Source organism: Hylobates moloch, unplaced genomic scaffold (genome assembly GCF_009828535.3).
Source record: "Hylobates moloch isolate HMO894 unplaced genomic scaffold, HMol_V3 SCAFFOLD_14, whole genome shotgun sequence".
NCBI classification, from domain to species: domain Eukaryota; kingdom Metazoa; phylum Chordata; class Mammalia; order Primates; family Hylobatidae; genus Hylobates; species Hylobates moloch.
The window spans coordinates 870614-897947 of record NW_026652289.1 but is presented as its reverse complement, the minus strand read 5'-3'; the positions used below and the strand labels follow the sequence as shown (position 1 = coordinate 897947).

Here is a 27334-nt window from a genome sequence, read left to right as displayed (position 1 = left end):
TCCGGTTGTTTTTCTTGAATCAGTGATCCTTGGATTGCTGCAAGCCTTTGATGAATTTCCAGAGCTCTTAAAAAGTTAATTGTGACAATTTTGCCAGTGTTCTCATTGCTTTTATGGAGAGGTAAGCTGTTAGTGGTTATTACTCTGCCATTCTCACGGATACCATCTGCGTCCTATGTTTTATAATGAACACTTTTCAAAAAATGAATGTGATTGCCACAGGATACTTTATGAAAATTGATGAATGGCTTCTAAATGTCACAAGGGAATAAAAGCATAAGACTGGCCAACAGTTTGGAAAAGAACAGCAGTGCAGAGCTGCTTATTTATCTGATATCAAGAGGCTCTGTAAAATAAAGGAGTGGAAACTGTGTGGGACTTGTGCTAAGCAGGGCCAAGCAGCAAATCTAGATCCCAGCTAATGGGATGGGAGGTCAGTGTGTGAGAAAGTTCCGTCTTGGGTTAACCCTGGCCTGGCTGAATTCAGGGAACTAGCCATGTTGTGTGATTAGCTCAGCTGTATCTGGCTGACCGTTCGTAATCCTCACCCTGCAACAAGGTTGGCTTTACCTCAGAATTAGGGCTGAGGCAGTTGGGAAGGGGCTTCTCAGTGGATGCGAGTGACTTGGGGCCGCTCTTGGGGATGAAGGACAGAACAGCAAATGTTCTTAGGGAGGCTAGAGGGGCCATCACTGAGAGAGTTAAAAGAAGACAACTGAGGAACTGAGAAGTGAGAACAAGCCATACCTGGTGGCAGGAAATGTGTGCAGAGGGTTTTTAGTGTGTCTTCTCCAAGACATACTGATATGGTTAGGCTTTGTGTCCTCACTCAGATCTCATCTTGAATTGTAATCCCCATTACCCAAAATCCACACATGTCAAGGGCGGGACCAGGTGGAGGTAACTGGATCATGGGGGTGATTTTCCCCATGCTGTTCTCATGATAGTGGGTGAGTCTCATGAGCTCTGATGGTTTTATAAGCATCTGGCACTTCTCCATCCTGCCACCCTGTTAAGAAGGTGCCTGCTTCTCCTTTGCCTTCTGCCGTGATTATAAGTTTCCTGAGGCCTCCCCAGCAATGTGGAACTGTGAGTCAATTAAACCTCTTTTCTTTATAAATTACCCAGTCTCAGGTATGTATTCATAGCAGTGTGAGAATGGACTAATACACATACTAAGTCATGAACACCAAATCTGGAAACTCAAAGATTGCCAGATTTTTGAACCTCTATAGGCAAAATCATTACACACCAACTTCCAGGGTCAGTAAGAGGAAGTGGAAACCTGTTCTGGCCTGAGGGACAAGTAGAGGCCAGAGATAAGCCAGCAGGACAATTGCAAAGGTCTTTAACATCTACCAGTCCTTTGTGCCTAAAGAGGAATACTCACTGCTGCTTGTACTTTATTTAGGGCTCAGTATGTTAAAAATATTATACTCAAGTTCTGGAATACATGTGCAGAACGTGCAGATTTGTTACATAGGTATACATGTGCCATGGTGGTTTGCTGCACCCATCAACCTGCCATCTACATCAGGTATTTCTCCTAATGCTATCCTTCTCCTTACCCCCGACCCCCTGACAGGCCCCAGTGTGTGATGTTCCCCTCCCTGTGCCCATATGTTCTCATTGTTCAACTCCCACTTATGAGTGAGAACATGCGGTGTTCGGTTTTCTGTTCCTGTGTTAGTTTGCTGAGAATGATGGTTTCCAGCTTCATCCATGTCCCTGCAAAGGACATGAACTCATTCTTTTTTATGGCTGCATAGTATTCCGTGGTATATATGTGCCTCATTTTCTTTATCCAGTCTATCAAACCTGCATGTTCTGCACATATATCTCAGAACTTGAGTATAATAAAAAAGTAATAAAAAATAAAAATATATACGAATCAATTTTTAAAAACAATTTAAGCAGTGTGAGTAAATTATTCTTTTAAATGCCTTAGCAGTAAAAGTATTCAGAAATACAATGATTGTAAAATTTATTACTACATTTGGAGTTTTGAAAACACCTGCACTGTAGTTTAATTCTCCATCACCTCTGTACCTTTACTCTTGTACGGTTGCAGTGGTTTTGAGGGGTGCTTCTCTTACCTCTCTGGTGCAGATAACATCCAGCAGCTCAGCACTTGCACACTGACCAGGAGGGTGCAGGCTTCACGTTTTAGACCAGTTAGTCTAGGACAGGTGACTTGGTTGCATGTTCTAAGATGATTTAGACCTTGAGTTCAACCTGAGCTCGTGCTTCAAACTTAAACAAGAGTATTACTTATTCTCTCCAATGCCAGGATGGCCACAGCTTGGCTGGGTGTGGGGGCCCTTTCAGCTGCCACTTTGTGCTGCCCTGTGCTGCCCCAGATGTTTGAAGGTACCTTGCTTTCTAGTCAGAACACTGTGTGTCAGGCCCTCTGATCTTTTCTTGCCTCAAGTTGTGGAAGCAGCTACTTGGCCAAAAACTTTTGCGTGTGTAGGAAGTTGTATTTGAGGCCGGGTGCAGTGGCTCATGCCTGTAATCCCAGCACTTTGGGAGGCTGAGGCAGTAGGATCACTTGAGGCCAGGAGTTCGAGACCAGCCTGGCCAATGTGGCAAAACCCGATCTCTACTAAAAATACAAAAATTAGCCAGGCATGGTGGCGGGTGCCTGTAGTCCCAGCTACTCGGGAGGCTGAGGCATAAGAATTGCTTGAACCCAGGAGGTGGAGGTTACAGTGAGCCAAGATCGCACCACTGCACTCCAGCCTAGGCGACAGAGTGAGACTCCATCTCAAAACAAAAACAAAAACAAAAAACTCCTGGCTGCAGGGCTGACCGTGAGTATTTGAGGAGACCACTTTTGGTGAGAGAACTGGAAATAAACCTTTTGTGGCCTCAAGTTCACGATGATTTCCACAACTCCTGACCCCAATTTAATTATTATTAAATGACTTATTATTAGGTTCATTTAAAAGTTATTCTAATATTAAAGACACCAGAATTTCTTATCTAAATGTATTTGCTTAAATTTGTTGAGCTTTGGCCAGAAGCTACTGGTACCACTTTCTTTTCATGCTCCATGTGCTCCAGTTGGTCCACTTTGTCACTTTCCTGTCGAATTTCACAGAGGTCCATAGACAGGGAGGGGACTGAGTCTTACTGTTGATGAAGCAAATGTACGTGCATTGTTCTTTGACGATCTCATCTGCATGTGTTTTGAGAAGGTTGATAAGATAGAATTTTGGCAAGAAATCACAGAAACTGAAGTCACTTTGCGTGTCTCAGAGGACTACTGTAGGGAAGCAAGCTTCTGGGGGCTTTTTGTTCAAGTGTATGAGAAGCTCTAAAAATATTTATGCACTTTGGCTGAAAATTCTGTTCTTATGGCTTTATCTTCAGGAGATAATCGGATAAGCACTAAATTTATATACGGAGTATGTTCACTACAGCAGTAATTTAAATAATTAACAATTGGAAGCAACCCAAATACCCAGTAATAAAGGATTTAGTAAATCAGTTATTGTGCTTCACAACACAATGAGATATTAGAAAACAATTAGCGTTTATAGGAATGATCCATGACATGACAAAAATGTACCCAGTATACTGGCACCTAAGTGAGTAACGTGTGTAAAAATGGCCTATGTGACATAAAATGTAAGTGGATATATGTGTGCATGTGTATGTGTGTGTAGAGGTACAACCAAAGGCTTACAGCATCTGTCTCTGAGAGCTGAGGTCACTCTGCTATTTGTTTTCACACATTTCTGAATTTTCTAAGTTTTCCTAAATGAATGCATATCACTTTTATACTCATAGGATAAATAATATATATTTTTATTGTTGGAGAAGAATTATGTGAATATTAACCTGATCTTTGAAATGCAGAAGTATTTTTCTAAGCATAAAAGCAATCCATATAATCTTAAATAATAGAGATTTTCATAGACAAATTTCGACTGTTAACAAATATTGTTAAAAGGCTAAAAACAAGCTGTTATAAATATTTTCTACAAATACTACAAATACAGATTTACTACATTTTCTTAGCAAAAATGTGATCTCATTTTTGTTTTAAAAATGTATATAGGTAAATGTAGCCGGGCGCAGTGGCTCACGTCTGTAATCCCGGCACTTTGGGAGACCAAGTGGGGTGGATCATGAGGTCAGGAGATTGAGACCATCCTGGCTAACATGGTGAAACATCGTCTCTACTGAAAATATTAAAAAAAAAAAAAAAATTAGCCCGGTGTGATGGCGTTCACCTGTAGTCCCAGCTGCTCGGGAGGCTGAGGCAGGAGAATCACTCGAACCCGGGAGGTGGAGGTTGCAGTGAGCCGATAGCACACCACTGCACTCCATCTTGGACGACCCAGCAAGACTCCGTCTCAAAAAAAAAAAAAAAAAATGTGTATAGGTAAATGTAATAATGAGAAAGTACTAGAAGAAAATACACTCTACTGCTATCCTTGTTTCTATCTGGGAAGTGCAAGTGCTTTTACAGATATTTTTTGCACTTTTCTGTTCCTTCCAGCTTTCTGCACAGAGAGCTGGCATGTGTTTGGCAACCAGGGGACATACAGGCGTCCTAGAGAGTGGCTCTGAGCACATGGCCTGCCGTCTGTGGCCTGGCTGGCTGCTCTCGAGGGAGGCTCTGGGGCAGGGCTCTGCAGAACTAATTGTCCATCAGGGATTGGTGATCATATGGACAGTTGTCTAGAGAGTCTAGCAGATATATTTTAGGCAACTTCACTACCCTGGTGAGAGGCCAGACAGACTTCCTGTGCCTAGTTCTGATAATGAGAGTGACCCATTCACAAAAGAGTTAAGTAAAAATAGTGAATTTTAAAATTTTAATAAGTTCATGTACTAACTGACATTGAAACAAAAATCATTTCGTAAATCATTACAAGTTGATAGTGAGTAAAGCCCATCAATGTAATTTTATAAGATTGAAACATGGGTATATGTATCTATATTCACACATACCTGAAGTATGATCTATCTTAAATAGGAAAGTGAAATAAAAAATACACACTGTGGGCAGATGCTGAATGTTTAAATGGAGGAAACTTGCTGTCGAGTGTCTGGAAGGAGGGAAGAGGCTGCTGCCCCAGCAAGGGAGCACAGCCCGCACAACACGCAGGTTGGATGCCAGGCCCAGGGTCGAGCTCAGGGTCTGTGGGATCTGCATTCCCTGGCCTTGTTAGTCATGTCCTGGCCATGCCACTTTTGAGGTGGAGGAGTAAAGAAGTTCACCTGCTGACTGCTTCCTTCTTTTTCCTCTGAGACCATCACCGAGAGTGGTAATTATTTATAATAGAAATGGTGATTACTGGTGGATTCTGTGATCGGAATTAAGTTGAATCTTCTTTGCCCGTCCTCCTCCAGCATAAGCTGTTTTAAACTCTAGCTCCCCCACATCCTGCTTCTTGTTGGCACTGTAAAACTCTCAATTCCCTCACCTGGAGGGGGTAAGTTAATGAGACACTCTCTCCCCCAGATCTGGAGAAATTCAGAGTCAAGGCCGTCCCCCTCCTGAAGTCAGATCCTTCCTGTGGCCTATTTAGGTTTTAGGTAAAAACATAGCATTTGCTCATCTTCTTTTATTGAGATCTGTTGAAGTCTGAGCTCCTATCAACACATTTAGCAAAAATGGAACCTATGAGCAAATTCCTAGGAGCTGCATTACCAGGGGTGTCCAGCTGTGACTCACCCCGCCCCCTCCCAGGGTTACCCCGAGTCATGAGAATGCAGTCTTTGGGAGTGGTGGGCTAAAACACTCCACAGGGTGGTGCATGGGGGCTGCCCGCACTCCCTGCTGCTTTCTGCTCTCTGCTTGCTCATCCTCTCCCAACGGGGCAGCCCCAGAAGCCAGCACGGCATGTTGGAAGGAGTCCCAGCCCTGCCCCTGCCAAGCGAGGTGGGGACAGCTGGGAATCTCGCTGCCCATGGTGGCGGGCCAGGCTGCTCTGTAACCCGAACATTAAAACTGATGTGAGGTGTTAGCGGTGTCACTGTAAGTGTGAGAATGAGAAGCGGCGTGAGATGTGTAGATTTGCAGGCAGTGATGGGGAACAGCAAGGGTGGGGTGCCTCAGTGGGATCTGAAAGAGAACCCGCCCCCCCTCAGCTGGAGTGGCACTCTGTCGACTGTTGTTTTCAGGCTGTTGGGCCGTGAGGCTGCTCTGGTCTGAGAAAGTGGGTGGCAGGAGGACAGGGCGGCCTCTCTGTCAGGGAGGCACTGACTCTCAGGAGATGCTGTCATTGGGATACTACAGTATTCCATGAACTTCCTCTATAAACTTAAATGATGAAAGTTACAGATAATAGCTCAAATAAACTGTTTTGAGCCGTTAAGTATGGCAGTTTGTATCATGGTTAAATCTGCAGAAGGTGTAACATTTTGCTTGGGTTTTTTTTTTGCCTTATTACTGGCTGTGTTTTAAAAATATCTTTCTAATGAAGAAATTCTGTCGTGGCTGTGTGATTTCCCCTGCGATGCTAGGATGTGTTTGCAAACCAGTGGCAATGCCAGAGCCTGGGCCCTGGGCTGTGGTGCATCGGCTGGGCGTGGTCTGTGGTAGCTTCCACCTGCTGCCTGTGCTTGGGAAGTGCCCTGAACTCTGAGCAGATGACTTCTGAGCAGACGGTTTCTGATGGTGGCTTTTTTTCTGATTAATTGAATTACAAGTATCCTGTGGTAGGTACAGGGTTTTCCCTTTCCCTTGTCCAATAAATCTTACTTCATTCTGTGATTTTTAGAAAAGGAAGAGTGCCCACAGATGTGGAGGCACAGATGCCCTGGGCCTCACAGCAAGCTTGTCCTTAACGACCCATTCTCCTTCAGGCCCTGCCACTTAGGGAGAAGACTGTGGGGGCAGTGCCTGCCTGTCCTCTCTCCATCAAGTCTCTGCTCAGGGCCTGCCTCCACAGTGCTCTTCCCTGTGTCGGAGTGGCAGGGGACACACAGGCAGGGTTCTTACCACCATGGGGCTTATTTCTAGTGGGTGGGGGGAGGGCCCACAACCAAAGAAAGTGATTTACAAACACAGCAGGCACATGCTAGATGGAGAGCAGGGAGGCTGAGCAGGAGTGGCTGAGGGGCTGCCTGGAGGGTGGGCAAGGGAGGACTTTCTGAGGAGGAGGTGCTGGAACTGGGTGGCAGGAGGGAGCCAGGCATGTGTCTAGGCAGGAGGCGTGCATGGGGCAAAGACCTGATGGAGGAAACGAAAGGGTGGGGGCCACCTGGGGTGAGGAAGCCAGTGCAGGAGATGAGGTCAGGAGAGCAGGCCCCCGCTAGGAGGTCGGGTGTCACCCTCAGGGCAGTGGACAGCATGGCCCCAGGCCCCACTGTAGAGGCTCACCCTGGCTGTAGGGAAGGCACTGGGGTGCAGGTTTGGCACGGAGGCTGCAGGTGCCCAGGCAGTGTGGTTAGGCCTGCTGAGATGTGGTACGTGCCGAGGCTGCCAATGGGACTGGAAGGAGGACTCAGACCTGACTCCGAGGGGCCTGAGCAACTCAGGCGGGATGATGTGGGGAGGGTCAGGTCCAAGGTGGGAGGGGTTAAGGATTTGGTCTTGGACTTCAGGTAATAGTCGTCCAAGTGGCTTGGCCAGGTAGGCAGTAGATATGGGAGTTCATGGGGGAGAGCAGGGGCAAGGAGATTAATTTAGGAAATTATCAGTAGAGAAAGAGAGCATGGCTATGGACTGGGTGGGCTCATCTAGGGGAGAGGAGCAGAGGTCCAGGCCCAACACCCAGGGGCCTGTGGCTGGAGCCCAGAAGAGACTGGTGTGGTTGGAGCTCCAGGTGGGGCTTGCTCCACTCCATCCTGGGTGCTCACGCCCCAGACCTCTGTGTGCTCAAGGAGCGTTGGCAGTGCCCTGACCCACCCTGCTCACATGCCCCATCCCTGCTTTCCTCTGTCAGTGGGTTGCAGGCCCATGTTCCAGCCAGGCCTGTCCATCTGTCCCTGTGTCACAGACAGTGCCGACCTTTCCTGATGTTTGTGTCTCCCGCCTGAAGCCTGCCAGTGTTTCCAGTGCCTTCCACCAAGGCATTCAGGATGTGGAGGACAGTGACCCGCGTGTGGCTCCCACGGCTGGCTTGGCTGGTCTGGAAAGCATGCGTTCTGCTTTCCTCACCAGATCGTCTTTTCATGTGCTTATTTGCCATCTGTATATTTTCTTTGAAGTACCTGATCAAATATTTTGCTCATTTTAAAAACTGGGTTGTTTATTTTCTTATTGAGCTTCGAGAATTTTTTTCTGTATATATTCTGGATACAGTCTTTTATGGGGTATGTGTTTTGCAAATATTTTCTCTCAGTCTGTAGCCTGACTTTTCATTTTTATAACAGTGACTTGAAGATGAAAAGTTTTAAAATTTGGTAACCTCCAACATCAGTTTTTTCTTTTGTAGTTCATGCCTTTTGTATCGTGCTTAAGAATTCTTTGTTAAATTGAAGGTCTTTAAGATTTTCTCTTATTCATTCTTCTATAAGCTTTATAGTTTTGACTATTACATTTAAGTCTATGATCCATTTTGAATTAATTCTATATTGGATGCAAAGAAAATGTCAAGGTTCTTATTTTTCTTGTTTTTTTAAAATATAATGTCCAGTTGTTCCAGCACCATTTCTTAAAAAGATTATCTTTTCCTCATTAAGTTGCCTGGGAAACTTTGTCAAAATTGCTTGTTCATATGTGTGTGTTTTCAGGATATCTGGGATTTGTTTTAATCCAGTGTGCTAAGACATGAGACATAGAAATGACTGTCATGAAGGAAGAAAGTGTTTGTACCCACAGCTCCCTGGAAGCAGAAGCACGGCTGCCAGACAGGGCCACATGGGAAGCACCGGGTAGGTCAAGAGGCAGAGAGAGCAAGGGGACAATATGGGTAGGGAAAGCCTCACTGTGGTCTCCACGGGAGGAATGGGTGAGGCAGGGGGAGCAGGCTTAGGAGTGGCAGTTTGAATCATTTCAGCAGGCCCTTGGGGGTAGGGTCTGTCCCTAGTTGTCTGGTGCCTGGCCTTGGGTGATTGGGGCAGGTGGGGAGTGGCCCCATGTGAGAGGAGGTGGTTGGGGTGTGGGCTCTGGATTGGTGGGTTTGTATTTGAAAGGTGCACTCTAGGGTGGGTTGTTTGCTATTTCTAGGAATTGGCTAACGCTGGGAGGGCAGTCCCTCCAGGTCAGCAAGGCCCTGGATGTCAAAGCATCAGATACAGAAAAGGAAAAACATGGTTAATACTGTGTGCAGACTATTTCTGGACTGTACTCTATTCCATGGGTCAATTTATTTATCTTTATAACTAGCTTTATAATAAATCTTGAAATTGGGCAGTATAAGCCCTCCTATTTTGTTCTCTTTTTCAAAGTTCCTTGGCTGGTTTATTTCCTCGGTATTTTCATACAAATTCTAGAATTAGATTAGTTCAGAATTTGGTTGGGGTTGCACTGAATTGATAGATCAACTTGTGGAGGTTGGTATCTTGTTAAAGGAAGTGCTTGGAGGAGACAGTCTAACTTTGTTCCTGAATTTAGGGATAAGCATTCAGTTTTCACCCTTGTGTATACTGTTAGCTGTGGTTTCAACTGGAGGTCCTTTATCAGGTTCAGAAAGAGTCCTTAAATTCCCACGTTGCTGAGGATTTTTATCACGAGTTAATACTGAATTTTGTCAAGTGTTTTCTCTATATCTATTGATGATCATATGGTGTTTCTTTTTTGTTTATATGGTGAATTACATTGATTGCTTTAAAAAACGATAGTAAGTCAATTGCATTTCTGGGTTAAAACCCACTTTATCTGCATGTATTTATTTTATAGTGTTGGATTTTTATATGTTAAAATTTAAGAATTTTGGCATCTATATTTCTGAGGAATATTGATGTATTTTCCTGTGTGTCTTTTTCTGATTTTGTATCATGTTAATGCTTGCCTTATAGAATGAATTGGGAAGTATTCTCTCATCTTCAGTTTTCTAGATGAGTTAGTAAGAAATTGATATTATTTCTTCCTTGAATATTTTATAGAATTCACCTGCAAAGTCATCTCGGCCAGCTCTTTTCTTTGTGGGAAGGTTTTATCTTGAATGCAGTTTCTTTGGTATGTATATAGGATTATTTAATTCTCCTTAAGTGAGTTTTGATTATTTGATACTTGTAAGAACTTGCTCCATCTAAGTTGGCAGATTTACTGACATGCAGTAGTTCATAGCATCCGCTTATTGTATTTATTTATTTATTGAGGTGAAATTCACTTAAAATGCAATTAAAGTGCACTTAAAATGCAATTAAAGTACAGCAAATTAAAATGTACAATTTGGTGCATTCAGAATGTTGTACAACCAGTACCCAGTTTCAAGACTTTTTCAAAACTTTGGTTACCACGAAGGAATACCTCCCACCCATTAAGTAATCACTCCTGGTCTCCCCCTTTTCTTACGCCCTGGAAACCACTAACCTGCTTTTTGTCTCTATGGACTTGCCTGTTCTAGATATTTCATCTGAAGAAATAATGCAATATATAACTTTTTACATCTGGGCTCTTTCACTTAGCCCTGTTTTGAGGTTCATCTGTAACACATGCTGTACTTCATTCCTTTTGATGTCTGCAGAATACTCCATTGATGGCTATACCAAACGTGTTTATCCATTCATTTGCTGATGGACATTTGGGTTGTTTCCCGGTGTTGGCTATTGCGAATAGCACTGTTATGAACAAGTATCTGTGTAAATCTGTATTTTTAATTCTTTTGGGTCTGTACCTAGGAGGGGAGTTGCTGTCCTATGGTGATTCTATGTTTAACTTTTTGAGGAATTGCCAGACTGTTTTTCACCCTAGCAGCACCATTTTTCATTTCCACCAGCGCCATTTTTCATTTCTACTAGTGATGTATGAGGTTGCCTGTTTCTCCAGGTCCTCACCAACACTTCCGTTAGACTTTTTTGATTATAGCCATTCTGGTGTGAAGTGGTATCACATTGTGGTTTGACCTAATTGTCTTTATAATATCTTTTGTGTCTGTATAATGTTCTATTTCTCATTCTTGACATTGGTAATTTGGGCCTTCTACCTTTTTCCTTGGTCAGTGCAACTAGATGTTTATCAATATTATTTGCCTTGTTAACAAGAACCAACTTTAGGTTTTATTAATTTTCTGTATTTTTTACTTCTATTTATTTATTTTTAGAGACAGAGGCTTGCTCTGTAACCTTGAACTTCTTGGCTCAAGTGATCTTCCTGCCTCTGCCTCTCAAGTATCTAGGATTACAGGGATGTTCCACCATCTACCATGCCTGGCTAATGTAAAAAAAATCTTTTTGTAGAGAGTAGGTCTTGCTATGTTGCCCAGGCTGGTCTCAAACTCCTGGCTTCAAGTGATCTTCCCACTTTAGTCTCCTGAAGCAAGTATTTTTAAAATGGCTTTTCAGCTTATAGATTTTTATTCTTTATTTCCTTTCTTCTGCTTGCTTTGTTCTGTTTTAGTAAGCTTAGGTAATGGATTTGAGACCTTTTATTTCCCTAATATAATCATTTAGTGCTATTGATTTCCCTCTTGGTACTGCTTTTACTGCCTCCGACATATTTTGATATGTAGTGTTTTCACTTTTATTCAGGTCAAAATGCTTTCTAATTTCCATTGTGTTTTTTCTTTGACCCATATGTTATTTAGACATGTGCTATTTATCTTCCAACTATTTGGAAGATTTCCCAAATACTTTTTTGTTCCTGATTTCTAATTTAATTGATTTCTAATTTAATTCCATTGCAGTCAGGAAACATTTTTTTTTTATTCCTTTAAAGTTTTATTGAAATTAAAAAAAAATTTCAGACTATTACTTTTGAAAATGTCTCATGACCACTTGAAAAGAAGGCATATTCTGTTATAATTGTGTGGAGTGTTCTATAAATGTCAGTTAAATAATGTTGGATGATAATGTTATTTGAGTCTCCTATATCCCGTACTGATCTTCTGTGTAGGTTTTTACAAAATCAGTTATTGAAAGAGAAGTGTAGAAAGCTTCCATTATAATTGTGGATTTATCTATTTGGTTGGGGGTTCCTTTATATATTTTTAAGCTCTTAGGTGTGTGAACATTTAGGGTTATTATTTTCTCTTGATAAACTGACCCCTTAATTATTATATAATGCCCTTATTTACTTGTGATAATATTATGTACCCTGAAATCTACTTTTTCTGATATTAATATAGTCACTCCAGCTTTTTTTTTTTATTAGAGTTAACATGGCACATTTTTTCCCATCCTTTTTCTTTTAACCTCTGTATATGTTTATATTTAAAGTGGATTTCTTACAAATAGCTTATAGTGTGGTCTTTTTTTTTATCAAGTCTTAAAAAGTACATTTTAATTGAGATGTTTAGACCATTCATATTTAATGTGATTATTGATATGGTTGGCATAAATCTGTCATTTTGCTGTTGGATTTCTATTTTTCCCACTTGTTATTAGAGTCCCCTTTCCTCTCATTCTCCCTTATTTTGGATTGAGTACTTTCTATGATCAGCTTTATTACCTTTACTAGTTTTGTTGCCCACACAATGGGTGGGTTCAATTGCTTGGCCACCAATAGTACAATGAGCTCAACCAAGGAGGATTCAACAAGGGAATCTAAAATTGCAGCAAGTAAGGAGGACACCAGGGACAAATCTCCAAAGCAGCGCCTCCCTGAACAACGCTGAAAACACCGTTTTTAGGCTCGTTAGCTGAATCATTGTGTGTAGAAGGTACAGCCAAGGCAGCACAGGCACAGTTGTCAGTCATGCTTCTGCATACATCACAGGTATACAAGATGGCAAATAAGCTTTTCTCTGGGCGGAGTTTTTAGTATGGTAATGAGGGGAGTTTGCCAAAGTTCATCTCCAACTGAGGCCTCTCTGGATCTAACCGTTTTTGTTTTGCAAGCACTGGGCTTCTTCCTGGAACTTTTCTTAAACAACAACTCAAGATGCAACAGTTAAAGTGGATACTTTTTTACAGTGTATGCCTGAAAACCTGAGGACATTGGGTTGCCGCTTATTAGCTTTATCTCTGTTTTTAGAGGTTGCTTTAGGATTTGTTGTATATTTCCTTAACCTACCATAGTCATGTGCAAGTAATATCATACCAGTTCACATATAGTGTAAGAACATTACAAAAGTATACCCTCTCACTTCTAGCTATTGCATTATGCCCTAATCTCCTCACTTTGACATTGTCATAAGCCCCACAATACATTGCCTTTTTTTTGCTTTACATAGTCTATTATCTTTGAAAACAATCTTAAAAAGTTAAGAACAAAAGGCTTTTATATTTTACATATTTTCTGTTTCAATGGTTTTCACTTCTTTTTGTAGATCCAGATTTCCTTCTGGTATTATTTTCCTTTTGTATTTTGTACTTCTTTTAATATTATTTGTAGTTCAGGTATGTTGGATAATGAATTATTTTAGCTTTTGTTTGTTAGAAAAAGTCTTCTTTTTACTTTCATATTTGAAAGTTATTTTTACTATGTATAGTATTCCAGGTTGGTAGCCTTTTCTTTCATTACTTTAGAGATAGAATTCAATTGGCTCCTGACTTGCATTGTTTCTGAAAAGTTCTCTGTTCACCCTGTCTGTGCTTGTCTCTTTGTACATGGTTTCCTATTTTAAAAAATTAGTTATATTGTGTATATCTAAGGTACACAATATAATGTGATAAAATACAGATAATAAAAAGGTTCCTGTAGTGAAGCAAATTAACATATCCATCATCTCACATAGGTAACCAATTTTGATTTGTTTTGTTTTTCTGTGGCAAGAGCAGCAAATGAGTAGATTTTAGCTGCTCTTGCCATAATGTTCCTTTTTTTCTGGCTGCCTTTAAGATTTTTTTTTTTTTTTTACATAATTTGATTATGACGTGGCTTGGTTTAGTTTAATGTGATTTATTTATTTATTTATTTATTTCTGATTGAGGATTGTTGATCTTTCTGAATCTATGTATGGGCTTAAATTTTCATCCATTTTTGAAAACTTTTTGTAATTTTTTTTGTCTGTTTTAGAGACAAGGCCTCGTTCTGTCACCCAGGCTGGAGTGCAGTGGTGCAATCACAGTTCAGAGTAGACTTGAATTCCTGGGCTCAGGTAATCCTCCAGCCAACCTCAGCCTCCTGAGTAACTGGACTACAGGTGTGTGCCACCATGCCTGGCTGATTTTTAAAAATTTTTTGTATAGATGGAGTCTCACTGTGTTGTCCAGGCTGGTCTCAAACTCCTGGGTTCTCAGAGTGCTAGGATTACAGGCTTGAGCCACTCTGCCCTGCCTTTTGTCATTATTTTTTAAAATATGTTTTTGGCTTATCCCATCCCTGCTTCTGGGTCTCCAATTACACATATATTTTTGTCTTTTGGGAGTAGAGAATCTTTATCTGTGTTTTATTTTAGGTAGTTTCTGTCTGCACAGATTATTCTGTCTGTACATTGACTGATCTTTTCTTTTGTGGTCTAATATGGTGTTAATCCCAGTCAGTATATTTTTTAAAATCTCAGTTGTATTTTTCATCTCTGCATGCTTGATTTGTGTTTTAAAAATACTTTTCTTGTCTCTCCTTAGCATTTTATGCTTTCCTGTATCATCTTCTACATATGCAATGTATTTATGATAGATGTTTTATTTATTTATATATTTATTTTTTGAGATGGAGTCACTCTGTCGCCCAACCTGGAGTGCAGTGGTGCCATCTCGGCTCACTGCAAGCTCCACCTCCTGGGTTCACGCCATTCTCCTGCCTCAGCCTCCCAAGTAAATGGGACTACAGGCGCCCGCCATCACGCCTGGCTAATTTTTTTGTGTATTTTTAGTACAGACGGGGTTTCACTGTGTTAGCCAGGATGGTCTCGATCTCCTGACCTCATGATCTGCCCACCTCGGCCTCCCAAAGTGCTGGGATTACAGGCATGAGCCACCACATCTGGCCTATTTATTTATTTATTTATTTATTTATTTATTTATTTATTTATTTATTTATTCAAACGGAGTCTAGATCTGTCGCCCAGGCTGCAGTGCAGTGGCATGGTCTTGGCTCACTGAAGCCTCTACTTCCTGGGTTTAAGCAATTCTCCTGCTTCAGCCTCCCAAGTAGTTGGGATTACAGGTGCCCACCACCATGTCTGGTTAATTTTTGTATTTTTAGTAGAGATGGAATTTCACCATGTTGCTCAGGCTGGTCTTGAACCCCTGACCTCAAGTGATCTGCCCACCTCTGCCTCCTAAAGTGTATAATAGCTGTTTTAATGTCTTTGTGTACTAATGATCTCTGTGTGTATAATTTCTGAGTTTGTATCTTACTGATCAACCAATCTCATGAGATACATTTTTGTGCTTCTTTGCATGCCTTGTCAGTTTTGGACGGATGAAAGGCATTGTAAACTTTGTATTGTTGGACTCTGTATTCTTTTAAAGTATTTTGAACTATGTTTTGGAATGCATTTAAGTTACTTGGAAAGTTCAGATTTTTTGGCAGCTTGTTGTTGACTTTGTTAAGCATTGCCTAGTGTAGTACCCTAGCTTAGTCTGCTGCCAGTGCAGTCATTTGAGTGCTCAGCGTGATGTCCCCTGTACTGCAAGGCTCCTGCAGTCTAGTTGTTGGGAGTAGGAACTCTTCCCAGATCTGTGTGAGCCATAGCTATTGTCTGTACTTTTTCCTTTTCATTGGTTCTTCCCCCGGCCTCTGGTAGTTCACTCACTCACATGTGCCCATCCATGTCCAGGCAGAGACTAGAGAATCCACCACAGACCTCTGGGATGTTTCTCTGTGCAGGGCATTCCTTTCTGGTACTCTGCCCTCTAATTCTAGCTTTTGCCTCCTCTGCTGTGGGGTCCTGAGTGCAGTGCATCCTGATGAGACAATGCTGCAGGCCCAGCCCACCAACTTCCAGAGATGTCAGTTGCATCTCTCCCCTTTCCTCTCTGCCTTTGCCTCCCTGAATTCTTAACTCCGTCTCCAACTCCCCTGACCTTGCCTGGGTTCCCCCTTCCTGTGCTGTGTCCCAGGCACTCTCCCCAGGCTGTAGGCTTCAGCAATTGTAGGATGCATCCCATTTGCTTCCCTTCTCTAGGGATCGTTGTCATGTGCTGCCTGCTGCCTGCTGTTCCATGTCTGAACACCCTCATGTCTTTTGTCTGACTTTTAAGTGAGGTGGGAGAGTCACCCCAGTCGCACTCTTTCTCTGTCACAGCTGACCATGGTCCTCTGTCCAGGCTTTCTTATGTTTCTGTAGTTTTTGGGCATCACTGGACAGGGGCCGGCTGTCTGTCTGTAGGAGTTTCTGCGTGGTGTTCACCTGCTAATTCAGTCTGCACAGGGAGAACCCTTGGCCTGTGGTCCAGGTGAAGGCCCTTCAGGGTGGAGCCAAGACTGTGGGTGTTTTGGGCTGTCCTGTCCCGTCTCCTCTCCCTGTGTTCTTACCTTCCCCCATAGATTCAGAGGGATTTGAGAATCAGCTGTGCCCCAGACGTCAGTCAGGCTGAGGACTGTGGGTCAAGGTTCAGGGACCCTGGGGCTCTAAGTCTTTATCAGTATCCTGTATGTTCCAGACTCGGTTTAGAATTGAATCACTTTTTATGGAATTCTTTCTCTGGGAAACTGTCTTTGACCTTCCCAATAACTGATTTATGAACATGTCTTTTTAATAGATGACTTTGGTTTGATAAAATTTGGTATCTAAGGTGATAGATTGTGATTTCTGTCTCTCTTTGGAAAGCCTATGATTTTCAATTTTAATTGTTTTTTCCTTCAACTGTTTACAGGACTGTCTACGAGAGAGAAGCTCCCCACGTGGTTCCGTGTAAGTAGTGCTTCTTATGATGCTGTCACAGGTGATATTTTTAGACTAAATGACTCTTTCTGTGTCAGCAGAGTTGAAAGTCTTGCTCTCAAGGGAAGCCGTGTGTCTCTGCTGACCCTCTGGATCCTGGTTTTATGTCTCATGGGAAACCTGCCTCAGGTCACACTACTGCCAAGAGCATGTAGTGTGAGTGACATGCGTTTTCCCTTCTTGCTTCTGATTTTAAAAGATTTTAAAAGAGGCAGTTTCCTCCCTCTCTGGTAACGTTTCTCCACAGTTAACCTGACCATGTAGACCAGCAGGAGCTGGAGGGCCAGTTGTTAGCGCACTTGGAGCCTACCACAAGCCTTTGTTCTTGTGCCGACAGTGCCCACTGCCCGGTAGTGCCTGTGTGTGCGGTGGCTGTGATGGCACCACATGCCTGAAGCCACACGGTGCGTGGGTGACATCTGTGGAAAGGACCTGGCACCGGCCAGCACACAGAGGCACTCACCTGTCCCACACAATGCACTGTGGTCCCAATTCTAGTTTTGTAAAACTACTTCGAGATGACTCATTTTAAAATTATCCTTAAGATGTCTTTCTTTTTCTAAAGCTTATTAAAGGTCATTTTCAAAACACTTTCACCAGGAACTTGGTGCATGCAGCATGCATGGAAAACTAATGTAGTCATGATGGCTGCTGATTCTGATGAAGTAGTACCAGCCACCCTGATTTGATAACTTCCATAGAATCACTCCCTTCATCCTCCCAGTGCCCCTTTGAGATAGGGATTGTTATTCCCTGAGGCTTGGCGAGGTGAAGTAACTCACTCAGGTTATCTTGGTGCCAGTGGTGGGGCTGGGATTTGAGCCAAGTCTTCCAACTTCACAATAGTAGAATAAGAAGAGCTGCCTTGTTGATGTGATGTTGGTTGGAACTCCCAGTGTGTCTTGCCTTCCTGGTGTGCTTGATGGCAGCCCTGGGCCGCTTTGAGGTCCTGAGCACAGTGCATCCTGAGGAGACAGTGCTGCGGGCCCCGCCCACTGACTTCCACAGATGTCAGCTGCAGCAGGGCAGCGCCCTGGTCAGAGAGATGGCATGGGGAGTTGGCAGGGGGAGCCCCTTGGAGAGATGGCATGGTGGGGGTTGGGGCCTGTGTGCGTAGGTGCTTGGGCTTGCAGGTGACTGGAATCCTAATATTGTAAGAGGAGAGTTCTTACTAGCAAATTACTTGAACAAACACTTTGTTTGTTCCTTCATTCGTTCAGCAGATGTTTACAGTGTGCCTGTGATGTCCCAGGCATACTGCCAGAATCCTGACATCCTTGCAGGGGGATCGAAAACATAAATCTAGTCAGTGAGTTCATCCTGTGGCATGTCAGGGGGCGACAGTGGCTGTGGAGGAAATAGGGAAGAGCAGGGTGTGGGAGTCCTGGTGCCGTGTGAATAGGCCGTCAGGTCAGCCCTGAGACACGGGGCATCCGCGCGAGTCTCGCTGCAGGTGCAGGTGTGAGCCCCTTGGTGCAGGAGGTGAGGGGCTGCAGGGCCAAGGGGGTTTGGAGCAGAAGCTCGGGTCTGACATGCCTGGTGCATCCATGGGGCAGTGAGGAGGCTGCGGGGCAGGAGGTGAGAGTGCAGCTGGGGCACATCAGGGGCCTCACAGGTCATCCCGAGGCTGCTCTCAGTCTGCGTGGCGTCAGGGCTGAGGAGCCCACAGCAGGGTGGGTGTGGGAGCAGGGAGCCAGCCAGTCTCTTCTCTGTGCTAGGTTATTGTGGCTTTAGCTAAAGCTGCTGTAATACCTGCTTCTTAGAGGAATCCAAATCCCTGTTGCCTTGGGGCCAACTTTGTAATCTTACAAATCTGGATCTAATTTTCACCAGTCTCTCAAGGGAAGAGCCTCTGGGACTCAGACAGATAAACAACACCTGTTATGTGCTGTTCCCATTTTCTCTTCGACTTTGGTGTTGTCCAAATTCTTCTTCTGAGCCTAACTGTAGGCTCTTCAGACCCAGCCTACAGTTCTGGAAATAAACCAGCGTGCTGGGGTGGGGCGAGCCCGACCTCATGCAAGCCATGCCCCGGCAGCCAGGCTGAGAGGCAGAGCAAGTGGTGCAGGTGGAACCATTGCCTGCTAGCATGTGGGTTCTGGAGGCTGCAGCAGGCAGATTCTGGAAATTCCCTGAGGCCTTCATTCAGTACAGACAGGAAACTTTTATAGGCACCTGTGGCCTCTTCTGCTGGTGGGAAGGGAGGTGCCATGAGCACTGAGCGGGTTGGAACAGAAGGGCTCTCCTCTCGTGGGCTGTGTCGAGTAAGTCCTGCAGCTTCCCGCTGTGGGATTCTGGGGTGCAGTGACGAAGCAGAGCGGAGCTCATCTGAGTGAATGTTTCCCAGGGGAGCCAGTAGTTTTGGAAGCACTTGGTTTTTCCATTCCCATGTCTTAGAGAACTCTTCCCCCTTCCTGAGAGAGAGCGATGAATGTAGGCCTCCATGGAGAAGCACAGGTGCCTTCCCTGGGCTGTGTGTGGTCCATGCAGACCTCTCAGGTCCACTTCATTTTGCAGGTAAGGACCCATCTCCCATAGCTGGTTAGTGCCAGAGCCCACTCCTAGCCCCATGTAGGGGCTGTTTTTCAGCTACAGCAAGATCAGGAAATAAGAAGTAGTAATGAACACTTCATTCAAGATTTTTATTTACTTTGAGGTTTTTTATTTCTTTTAATACTGAATTGGTTATTTGCTTCTTAGAGTTTTTTTGTTTTGTTTTGTTTTGTTTTCCCTTGAGACAGAGTCTCGCTCTGTCGCCCAGGCTGGAGTGCAGTGGTGCCATCTTGGCTCACTTCAAGCTCCGCCTCCCGGGTTCACGCCATTCTCCTACCTCAGCCTCCTGAGTAGTTGGGACTACAGACGCCCACCACCACGCCTGGCTAATTTTTCGTATTTTTAGTAGAGATGGGGTTTCACCGTGTTCACCAGGATGGTCTCCATCTCCTGACCTCATGATCCACCCGCCTCGCCCCCCAAAGTGCTGGGATTACAGGCGTGAGCCACTGTGCCTGGCCTAGAGTTTTTTTTTTCCTTAAGGTAACAACTTTCCTTATAGAATTGAAAAATATGGCCGGGCGCGGTGGCTCACGCCTGTAATCCTAGCACTTTGGGAGGCCGAGGCGAGTGGATCACGAGGTCAGGAGATCGAGACCACGGTGAAACTGTCTCTACTAAAAATACAAAAAATTAGCCGGGCGCTGTGGTGGGCACCTGTAGTCCCAGCTACTCCGGAGGCTGAGACAGGAGAATGGCATGAACCCGGGAGGCGGAGCTTGCAGTGAGCCATGATCGCGCCACTGCACTCCAGCCTAGGCGACAGAGCGAGACTCCGTCTCAAAAAACAACAACAAAAAAAGAAAAATATGAAAAAGAATTTAAAAATTCACCTATGCTTAGCCTTAGTGCAGAGAGCAGCTGAAGGGTATTAGGGGATTGTCCTCACCCCTTCCTGTCCATGGCCCCTTGGGTAGTCCCCCCATCTTCATCAGCCTACCCCTTCCTGTCCACGGTCCTCTGGGTGCTGCCCCCCATCTTTATCAGCCCACACCTTCCTGTTTGTCCATGTCCCCCTGGGTGGCCCCCCCATCTTCATCAGCCCACCCCTTCCTGTCCATGGCCCCCTGTCAGCCCACCCCTTCCTGTCCATGGCCCCCTGAGTAGCCCCCCATCTTCATCAGCCCACCACTTCCTGTCCATGGCCCCCTGGGTGGCCCCCCATCTTCAGCCCACCCCTTCCTGTCCATGGTCCTCTGGGTAGCCCCCCCATCTTCATCAGCCCACCCTTTCCTGTCCATTGTCCTCTGAGTGGCCTCCCCCATCTTTATCAGCCCACCCCTTCCTGTCCATTGTCCTCTGAGTGGCCTCCCCCATCTTTATCAGCCCACCCCTTCCTGTCCATTGTCCTCTGAGTGGCCTCCCCCATCTTTATCAGCCCACCCCTTCCTGTCCATTGTCCTCTGGGTGGCCTCCCCATCTTCATCAGCCCACAGCTCTGGTGCTGCCCTGTAGTCACTGTCACACGCACTCTTCGCTTTGCCTCTGTGTCCTCCCAGTGTCCATGTGGTAGAACAAGATCACAGCATTGATGGAGACCACATAGCTGTGCAGACTGGTCTCCTCTAATTTCACAGCCAAGGGCTTGGATCCACCCTCACCCGCCCCAGTCCCAGCAGCGCCCCCTTGAAGAATTGCTTCTGCCTGAGGCCATTCTGTTCTGTCTGCTTCCCCTTCCTCAGATCTCTGATCTAATCAGATGTGAGTCTCAGCTGGCGTCTATGCCTCAGAGTTAAGGAGAAGAGAGTTTCTTCTCTGCCGCATCCTCCAACCCAAGAGGCTAAGTCGCGTTTCCTCCCTTGGCCTTTCCTGCCCCTCAAATGCAAGGATCCCTCGCTGTTAGCTCAGGACAAGCCCACCCTCTTGTTTCCTCAGGGACTTGCCCCGCTGTGGGGTCTGTGGTACCATCTCTCTCCGTGCCCTCCTCACTGGCAGGTCACTTCTGTTAGCATCTAGGATGACTTAGTAGCTCCCATGTTACAATTAAAAAAAATTATTCCCTTGATCCTTGATTTTCAGCCACATTGGCAAATTGATTTCACAGTGACCTCTGCTTCCTCTTAAAAGCCCACTAAAATGACAGGTAAGATGTTTTTAAAGGGCAGAAGTCTCCAAGAAATTGAGAAAGAAGATGACAGAACTTTGAAAGTTGGAAGGCAAATGGTCAAACAGAGCAGATCTGAACCTAGAAAGCTGAGAGGTGCATGTGTGTGTGCATGTGAGTGTGTGTGTGGTGTGTGTAGTGTGCGTGTGTGTGAAGTGTGTGTACATGTGTATTTACCCACACAGGTCTGTGTGTACACGTGTGTGTGTATGTGTGTGCAGGTGAGTGTGTATATAGGTGCGAACGCATGTATGTGCGTGTGTGGAAGGTGTGTGCATGCATGTGTGGTGTGTGTGCATCTGTTATATGTGTGTGTGTTGAGGGGACTGGGAAGTGAGTTTCTTGTGTTGCAGACAGTGCCCCCACATCTTGGGAATGGCGTTACTGTGCAGCTGAACATGGGGAGGCGGTAGAGATAGGGTTGACATAGGAAAGCTGTGGAAAGCTTGTCTGAGAAGGAGTCAGCCTCTCAGCCCTATCCTACCCAGTCTGGTTCCTCCCTGGAAGGTGACTTGGGAGCCTGCCCTGTGGTGGGGGACTGTCCTAAACGAAAAGCAGGGCATGGGATGGCTTCACCCCAGCTCCCCCTTATTTGGTCCCAGAACACTGGGAACCTAGGAATAGACACAGGAGGGAGGGAAAGGAGCCACTGGGTGGGTGAGGAAACTGGACGCTGGGGCCCTGGGGCGTGGCTCCAAGAAGGACTTGGAGGGTGATGTCGGGATGAGTGGGTCTGCAGTGGTTGGCCCCATGGCTAGGAGTTTGGAAAGAAATCAACCTAAGTTCATAGAACACCAAACAAAGCAGTGGGGAGGCCCTTATTCACTGCGAGAAACAGAAACATTGTGCAAGAAGGGAGCTGCAGCATCAGGTGTGGGTACCAGGTGCATAGCCAGCGAGGGGAGTCCTGGAGAGTGGGGAGGAGGGCGAGGTAGGGGCTCAGGAGAGTCAGTGCTCATCTTTTATAGCAGGAAGCTAACAGCTGATACATAAAGTTGTAAGATCAAGAATAGCAATACAAACTCAGTAATTAGAAATATGGAGATAGCCGGGCGCGGTGGCTCACGCTTGTAATCCCAGCACTTTGGGAGGCCGAGGCGGGCGGATCACGAGGTCAGGAGATCGAGACCACGGTGAAACCCCGTCTCTACTAAAAATATAAAAAAATTAGCCGGGCATGGTGGCGGGCGCCTGTAGTCCCAGCTACTCGGAGAGGCTGAGGCAGGAGAATGGCGTGAACCCAGGAGGCGGAGCTTGCAGTGAGCCGAGACTGCGCCACTGCACTCCAGCCTGGGCGACAGAGCGAGACTCCGTCTCAAAAAAAAAAAAAAAAAAGAAATATGGAGATAAAGAAATGCCAAAAGAGGCTAAGAGCTCAGGGAAGGATTGGGATGTGGGGGGCAAGGGAGGGGTAGGGCCACTGCTTTTCATAAGCTTTATCAAATTATTTGCTTTTAAAAACTGTGTATATTTATAGTTTTATTAAAAATAAAAAATTTTAAAGGTTATATGGCAAATATTATTTTATAAAAAATTGATGAACCTCAGGCCCTGAGCTCCCTTGCTTGCCCTGCTCCTGCCAGGGCAGACTTCCACTGCCCTTGCCTTCTGGTCCTCTTCACCGCACAGGCCCAGCCTCTGGCTTGGTGAATCTGAGGCAGATCTTTCTCCTCAGGTTGCTTGAGCTTTGCAGCATTAGGCCTGGTGAGCGCCTCTTGCCCAGTGCTCTGGGGGCTGTGGGGAAATTTCAGTCCAGACTGTCTGCCTCAGGCATTCAGTACATATTTTCGTGCCCTGCTTTTTAGCTGAATAGTATTCTGCAAAGTGTTCGACCTTACCTGGTTTGAAAACATTATTTTTAGAAGCTTGCATGGTTTCCCATGTTATGGATCTAGGTATCATTTATTGGATTATTCCCTTTTTATTTTTTCTGATTTTCCACTAATATCCATAATACGAGGTAAACACCCTTGTGCATAAATCCACAGCAGCTTCCTCTCTTTTGTAGGCAGTGTTCACACCTACAGAATTCCTGGGTCAGAGGACATGGACATTTAAAAGAGGCATAATGTGTAATTGCCAGGTTGATCTCAAAAGTGCAAGTTTGTACTGGAACAAGGCTGTACCAGAGTGCCTGTGCTGTTGTATCCTGAGACACCAGGTACTGCATACGTCTCCATCTCGAAATGCAGAAGCGCACTGAACACACGTGGCTTAGCTCTTTAACAGTAATGTCGTTTTCCCCATGCTCATAAGCAGTCTCGCGTTATTGAAGATACTCTGCTTTTATGTTTGTGGGAGGAATTTTCCCCAATTGAGTCGTGCACCTTTTCATCTGATCTGTAGCATTTTGGGTAGCTCGCTCAGTATTTTCTGTTGTGATGTCGTCTTTTATTGTGTTTACATTTAGAAAATCCTTTTCTTGGGATTTAATTAGGTGTATGTTCTTAGGTGAAGATCTAAGTTATTTTTTCTTATGTTAGAAACACCATTTATTAAAAAATACTTCATTTTTCTAATGATTCATGCTGGAACTTTTTATGTATGTGTACCACATATGAAAATATTTTGTATTTTAGTGTCTGTTTCTGAATTCTCTAATTGACCTCTTTGTTCTAGTGCTGGTACACTGTTTTAATTATTTTAGTTTCACAGTATATTTCCATATCTGATAAAGATAACCAATATTTCAAAAAGCATTTTGGTTATTCTTGGCTACCTACTTTCTAAACTTCAGAATGATTTTCAAGTTTAAAAAGTTAATCATATTGAGGTTTCTTTTCAAATGGATCAGATCTATAATTTAAATTATAAACAGCTGATATTTTAACAATATTTAAATAGTTTCCTATATAGGAAGGGAATCCATCCATTTATTCTGTTATTAGCCTTCAGTTACATTTCATAGCTTTCTTGCTATAGGTTTTATCTTCCAAATTCTTTTCCAACTAATTTGTGTTATTTGGTTACTGTAATTGGGATTTTTCCCATTGCATTTATCAAATATTTAACATTATATAGGAAAACTATCAGTTTTTATATATTTGAATGTGGTCACATGTTGAAATGGTTTTATTTGCAAAAGGGTTTTCAGGTGAAATTTGACTTATTTTTACCTTGACCCAAATGCATTCACCATGAAGTATGCTCCCCATGGCTATCTGGTAACTATTCTTCATTAAGCTACAGAAGTTTTCCTTTATTGCTATTTATTAAGTTACGTGTTTTTTAAAATCGAAAAAATTGCATTTCACGAAATGTGTTCATTGCTACTATTTAGGTGGTCATATGATTCTTGCTTTTGTCTCTCAATGGAGTGAATTCTGTTCCTGACATTCCAAGTGTTGATTCTTGGAATAAACTCTGTTAGGCCATAGCTCTTCCAATTATAATATGCTCCCAGTATCTTACTGGGACTAGAATAAGGGTTAATAATAGGGTTAGGGCTAGAGTTAAGGCTAGCATAAGGGTTGGGGTTACTGTTAGTGTTCGAGTTATTGTAAAGGTTAGGATTAGGGTTAGTGTTAGGGTTATCGTGAGGGTTATGGCTAGGGTGATATTGCTCTATAAAGTTCTTTTTTTTCTAATTTTTATATGATTTTGGCAATAAATGATAGTTTGCTTTCATAACATGATTTGAGAATCTTCCCATGTTTTTCTATCCTTTATTTAAATAACAAATTTTTCTGTCCTCTGTTTAGAAATGCAAATGTTATCAGCCTTCGATAGAATTCTACCTTTAATAGAATTCGTCTATCAAAGCTGCTAAGCCTGGAGCCTATTTTGGAGACTGATTTTTTAGTGTCTATATAATTTCTACCATGGTTATTGATTTTATACACATTTTCTTATACACCAATGGTTTTTGCTTAGGAAATAGTCAATTTTAAGCAAGTTTTTAGGTATATACGTAAAAATGTATATATGTTATATATACACATATGTATGTATATAATATATATATGTTGTGCTTGTCATTTTTCAGTCTTTAAAAATTTTTAATTTAATTTAATTTAATTTTTATTTTTATTATTTTTTTAGAGACGGAGCCACACTCTGTTGGATGTTGATCCCAGCTCACCACAGCCTTGAACTCCTGGGCTCAGGTGATCCTTCCACCTCAGTCTCCCAAGTAGCTGGGACTACAGGCATGTGCCAACACATCCAGCTAATTTTTAAAATTTTTTTAGGGACTGGGGTCTTGCTTAGATGCTCAGGCTGGTCTCAAACTCCTTGGCCTCAAGTGATCTTCCTGCCACGTCCTCTCAAAGTGCTAGGATTACAGGTTTAGGCCACCATGCCGGGCCTAGTTTTTCAGTCATTTTATCTGTTACTGTGTTCTCTTTATTTCTAATACTTATTTCAGCATTTTAGTCACATTTGTCTAATTTTTTCTCGAAAATAGCTTTCATTTATGTTGATCATTTATAATTTTACTATTAACTTCTCATTTTAGCATACATTATAATTATAATTCTCTTTTTCTTCAAGTTAATGCTATTATTTTAATAGTTTCCTGAGTGCTTCTTTGAACATTTTCATTTATTTTCTGACTAATGCATTTGACTCTCAGTCTTCTTCTAAGACACTTGTAACTCTGTTCTACTGGCTTTATATGTACTGACCTGTTGTCACTCATGTTTTTATTCTTTAATTTAAAAGATTAATTTCTTGGTAGTCCTGTCCAGGAGGACTATTCTTTTGTTGTGAAGTTTCTACTTTTTAAGTATCACGTTTGCCCTGTGTGGGTCAGAGAGGGACTGGGCCCTTTGTGACTGTGGGTGTTTTGTAGGAGACGGCTGTGGGGCTTGGGGATGGAAGAGTGGCACCCACTGTAGGCATGTCACAGGCTGTCACAGAGCAGCAGGGTACAGTGTGAGCAGTGGAGAAGGTGCCCAGAGGGACCCCATGGGGTTGTATGCTGCCCGTGGTCCTGGGAGATGGAGTGATCGCTTTGGAAGAAAAACAGTCTGGAGTTTGTGGGGAGCAGACAGACTTCTGTGTGAGACCTGTAGGAGACGTGTCATGGAGGGTTTTGGAATCCTGGCTCAGAGCTGAGGGGACGGTGTGGGGCATACAGAGAGCCATGTGCCGAGAGGAAGAGTTGAACCCAGGGGAAAGGGTAAGCCATGGAAACACAGAGCTTCCCAGACCCACCAGCTTTATTTAATAAGGTCAGATGCTCTCCTTGACATCACCGTTCCTGGATGGGAGGGCTGGGCTCTGTGAGGCCCTCCCCGGCCTGGGCTCTGGGTGGCCTGCCATTCTCGATGTGTGGTTTCTGTCTCTTGCTGTGTTGTCATGACTGCAGAGTTGGAAGGAACCCAGGTGCACCTCGTGTGTTCTAACCTGTGGATGCAACACGGGACAACTTCATTTTAAGAATTGGAGGCCCAAGTTATGCTGACGTGTATCATGGTATCTGAGACCAGGTATGTCTAACATGTGCCAGGTGACCCTCTCCAGAGGAGCTGGGCAACGCATTCTCCCGCTGGGCAGCCTTGAGCTCAGCCAAAGCTCTGTCTTCACGGAGAAGGGGAGGAGGGGACAGGGGAAGAGCTTCTGCCTCCATAGGCGAGGATGAGGTCATAGGAGGCACTGAATAGTGGCCAGGAGAGGAGTGAGTGAGGACCTGGGGGTCACCCACGCTGCAGAGTGAGGCACACTTGGAAGAGTGTTGGCGTCGTGTGAAGGCAGACATAGCGCCCACACAGTGTTGTGTCAGCATCACTGTATCAGTCCATTTTCATACTGCTATGAAGAGATACCCGAGACTGGGTAATTTATAAAGAAAAAGAGGTTTAGTGGACTCAGTCCCACATGGCTGGGGAGGCCT

The 27334-nt window shown here is 44.1% G+C and overlaps 1 protein-coding gene across 48 annotated transcripts in view; it reads left to right on the top strand.

The window, feature by feature from the left end:
• Window positions 1-27334, top strand: part of PCBP3 (poly(rC) binding protein 3) — a 264611-nt gene that overhangs the window by 75389 nt on the left and 161888 nt on the right. For 46 of the 48 annotated variants that reach the window (XR_009209701.1, XR_009209700.1, XR_009209699.1 and 43 more), the window contains exon 2: window positions 16774-16811. The exons of 1 other annotated variant lie outside the window; for it this stretch is intronic. The gene's annotated coding sequence lies outside the window, so the exon portion shown is untranslated. Of the gene's footprint in view, window positions 1-14026; window positions 14154-16773; window positions 16812-27334 lie in introns of all 48 variants that reach the window. One more of the 48 variants, XM_058427583.1, reaches the window with a different exon arrangement.